Below are 5,047 nucleotides of genomic sequence, written 5' to 3'. Positions count from 1 at the left end.
ATATTGAATTCAGAACTTAGAATATAATGTTAGAACAAATGATTAAATAAATAAATAGCTTGTCCGTAAATTGATTGACGTTCTAGTAAATCAACCAATCATATTTCACGTTCAGTGAAAGCCCCACCTCCACCACCACGTTAGATGCTAATGAGAACAGCTGTTGCTTTTTTGTCAGAGAGGCGAACAGCAGCATAAATACGTAAATATAGACATGCTTTGTTTGGATATTGGTGAGTACATACAGTGTGTAAGAACGTTTGTATATGCAATTTGATGTGTCTTACTGATGTAACGTTAACTGCGTGAGAGAGAATGCCAGCTTAAATCTTTAATGCTGTGATTGAGATGAGTTTCATTGTACTGCAAGTTAAGATCTGTTTATTGGTTGATCAATTACATTTGTGGTTTGTTTATATGTTTACATTGTGGAATAATAATGAGATTTGAGAACCTTTTTTAATGCTAATGTTTCTGTTTTTAAGCTACAAACAGCGAATTTGACACTATTCCTGTGTATTTGCAGGTCAGGTTGCTTAATTATGCTGGAAAACCGAACGTTACAATACAGAGGATGATCCAAGATGGCGAGTCCACCGACGTGAAGAAGTGAATCAGTTAAACTAACGTTACACCAGGAATGCGGTAGGAAAAGTCCAGTTATCTGCTAAAATTTTTCTTTTTTTTTCAGTTGAAAGACTGCTTAAAGGATTATTTTCCTTCCGAAGATTGTTGTTTATTCTCGATTTTTCGCTAGAACTGAACTGGGAATATTTTTGGTGAATCGATTCAGTCTCAACTGAACCGAGCTGATGAACAGACTGTGCCGAACTCTATTATTTGAATCGGGGAGAGTGAACTGAACCGTTTGAACTGCGTTACTTGAACTGAATCTAAGGAATCGTTTAAACGAGCTGAATCTTTTTTTTTTTTTTTTTTTAACTGGATCTCTTCTTTTTACTGTATGTACTGTTATTGAAAAAAATTGATTTATAATTTCCTGAACGTGAATGTTGAAATTGTAAAAGTTATATTTGAACTTGTTTTAAGTTCATTCTAAGTGTTATAGTGGTGGGTGCAACCAGTAGTTGTCAATTATTATTAGGTAACGTTAGGCTAATTATTTTGACTTCAACTGTAGATGCATGAGCGACAGTGATCTCTCTTTAGACTTTTCTCTTCAGCACCTGTGTTTTCCTGCAGTGGATTTATGACAGTCAATGAAGGTCTGCTTAATTAGCTGAGGAAAATCTTTCTTTCGCTCTCTCTCTCTCTCTCTCTCTCTCTCTCTCTCTCTTATTGATTTTCACTTCTGCTCTGCTCTTTCTTGTCGTTCTTTCTAGTAGTGGATCACAGCATTTGTGCACAAAGCTTTCAGTCCAGTTCTGCTAAATAATAATTTTCTCATGATTCTGCCGACGTCCGAAACTGAAAGAAGCCGCTTTACTCTCCGGTCACATCTCTCCATCTGCAACACATTCAACCCGACAGAAACAAGAGGATATTTCATCAAAATATACATTATTAAGAGGGAAAAAAGGTTTAAACTAGTATAAAAAATGTGCTTAAAATTAAGATATTAAAATATTACTAATATATATATACTATATATATATATATATATATATATATATATATATATATATACAGGGTTCAACGCTAAGGATTTTTTCTACTGGCCCGATTGGGCCAACGGTTCAGATTTTTACTTGCCCTGCCAATATTTTTACTGGCCCCACCCAAAAAAAAGTTAAGTTAATAGCTATTCCTTAGCCACATGTTTTTAACATTGTGTCAAAAATGTGTTTGAATTTTTATATTTTTTAAATGTTAATAAATGTATAATGAGCATATCTTCACATTGTACCCACGTAAATGTCTGCTTCCAAGACATTCTTTTAGCCTCATAAATTCATTTCGCTGTACTGGTTTTTACCAGGTTGCAAAAAAACGACATCCTCACAACATCCAATCAGATAGAAGGAACCGAAAAGCAATATGGTGTTTACGACATCACTGAGAAGGTAGCATTTAAAGGCTTTAAAGCACAAACTGTTTCTCGATTCTAAGACTGTATTCATATGCAACTGACAAATAGTCGCAGACAAATTGAGCTTTTGTGACAAGGCACTGCGAATCGGGCCAGTAACAATTCTGGCCACCGGGCAGTCCTTATTGTTGAGCCCTGATATATATATATCAGTGCAAATAACCCCATGAATTTATAAAAAAGTAAGCTAAGATTAAGATTGTTAAAATATATTATTCATTAATTTTCCGGAGCACCTGGAGGAAACCCATGCCAACATGAGGAGAACATGCAAACTCGACAGAAACGCCAGCTGACCCGGTCGGGACTTGAACCAGAGACACTCTGCATGGCAGTCGTTTGTTCTAACAAGGAGGCTGCACAACACTTCACAGACCTCTGCTAGATATTCAAAATGAAATCTAATAAAAGTTGTGAGATTAATGTATAATAATTAAACTTTTATTCTTTATTTGTTATTTTAATATTTTTTTTAATGTTATATGAGCGTCACATATAGTTAATAAACTATTATGCACTCTGTGTTTGTTGACATCTGCAAAATGAAAGTGTTTCCCAGTACTCAATTGCGGCTGGAAGGGCATCCACTGTGTATGCCGGAATAATTGATGGTTCATTCCACTGTGGCAACCCCTGATAAATAAGGGACTGAGCTGAATGAAGATTAATGTATATCTAGTATGTATCAGTGTGCCGGCGCTAGTGTGAAACTACAAGCTGGAGTTGTTTTGACCTTTGACGTTTAGATATACAGTTGGTGTTTTCAAAGCTCTTGGTCGGTGTGTGTGTGTGTGTGTGTAGAGGTGAGTTTCGATTAGTGTTTTCCACTGAGCGCAGTGTAATTTCCTCTGATGTACCTGCTGACGTATGCAGAAGAAATCAGGCCTTAAAGCCCCAGAGGGCTGCAGTGACCCACACACACCTCTGAACACACACACGAGCTGTGCAAGCACTGCAACACACTCCAAACACACACACACACACACACACACACTTTATAAAACAACATCCCAGCTCCTCATCGACAGCATACCTCCAGGTTCAAGTCAGAATTCGGAGCCCTTCTGAATATTTTCCTCGATTTCTGTTTAGCGATGAGAAGATTTTCTCCAACACGTTTCTAATCATAATAGTGTTGATAACTCATCTCTAATACCTGATTTATTTTATCTTTGCCATGATGACAGTAAATAATATTAGACTAGACATTCTTCAAGACACTTCTATACAGCTTAAAGTGACATTTAAAGGCTTCACTAGGGTAATTAGGTTAACTAGGCAGGTTAGGGTAATTAGGCAAGTCATTGTATAACAGTGGTTTGTTCTGTAGACTATCAAAAAATGTATTGCTTAAGGGGGCTAATATTATTGACCTTAAAATGGCTCAATCTCAAAAGAACACACAAACCCTCTAAATATTTATAATGAGACACTTTAATCGAATAATTAATACTAATGAGGCAATAAAAGGAGATTTTTAAAGCTCAACTCTTATGCTGTGTTCACACCAGACGAGGAAGGCACGTCAAGCGCGAGAGATTTACATCAATGCAAACGTGCAAATAGACATCCTGCGGCGCGATCCGCGCGAATGGCGTGGTGCAAGTGACGCGAATTGCTCAGTACGCATGAATGGTGCAGCGCGAATTGAGCTTAACGTGCTTTTCGCACTTATTGCTCGAGTTCAAAATTCTAAGTTTAAGCAGACATTCGCGCCGCGTTAACCAATCTTGGGGGGGTGTGATTGTGACGAGGGCTTGTTGTTGGTGTCCTGGGGGAAATCCTCCAGCCGACATCGACAACAGTTCATCAAACTGGGCTCGGCACAGACAGAAGCTGAAAGCCTCCGTCATCCAGGTTCAGTTTCTGGAGGAGTTTATGAGCTCACAGAGCTGATGCACCTCTGAAAGGATCTAGTGGACTCAGACACGGCCCTAAACGTATCAACGCTGTTTTTCAGCCTTCATAAAGCTCATAAACACTGTTATTTTCTTAATAAAATCCATGTTAGCCATTTAGCAACGAAGCTAGAGTCACCGGACAGACCAGCCTGATCTCATGAGAAAACGTAAGTATTTTACGTATTGCTAGTTCGTACGAATTCGTACGAGTTCAGTCGTAGGAAATGGTACGATTTTAAAAAGGAGGCGTGGCACCTGACCCCACCCCTAACCCCAACCGTCATTGGGGGATAAGCAAATAGTACTAAATTGTACAAATTAGATCGTACGAATTCATACGAATTAGCCACTAAATGAAAAAGTTACGAATTGCCGTGAGATTGTGTTGGACAGACAGAAGCCCTGCCCATCATGCGAATCCTCGTCTGTTCTGAAGTGAATTTGACTCGCGAATGAAGCAGGGTTTGACGCGCAAATTAAGCAAGTAACCTCAAATGTTCACGTGGCTCTTTACGCACGAATAGTGAGATTTATCCACGAGTTCCGCGTCTGGTGTGAACGCAGCATTAGGCAGCTTGCTTGAATTTCCTGAGAAATTGTTACAATGTTGCTAGGTTGGCGCTATGAAGAATTACTAAAGTGTTGGGTGGTTGCTAGGATGTTATATGTGGTTATATCTGAGTCTTGATATGGGTTGCTAAAGTTTTCTAAGTGGCTTTAGACTGTTGCTGAGGTTTTTCGGTGGCATATGCATTTTTAGGGTGAACTTGTGGTTTTTTTTGATTGTTCTCAATAGAATACACCATTTCACGTATTGTTTTTGTCTTGTTTCTAGACAAAGTTTCTCACAATTCTTAAATTAAGAAGTTTCTTCTAGAAAAGTAAAAAGGATTGTTTTATTTTTAGAAATAATAAGTTAAAATTAAGTGTTTTTTTTTTTTTTAAAGCTAAATAATCTTCCAACGGGGTAAGAAAAATTATCTTTTTCAAATCAAAAGCAAAATTATTTAGTTTACCCCATTGCCAATTTAATTTTAAGGGAAAAACTCCATTCATTCATTCATTCATTTCAGCTTAGTCTCTTTATTAATCTGGG

Source organism: Danio rerio, chromosome 19 (assembly GCF_049306965.1).
Source record: "Danio rerio strain Tuebingen ecotype United States chromosome 19, GRCz12tu, whole genome shotgun sequence".
Lineage (NCBI taxonomy): Eukaryota > Metazoa > Chordata > Actinopteri > Cypriniformes > Danionidae > Danio > Danio rerio.
Note: the sequence above shows the minus strand (reverse complement) of the source record.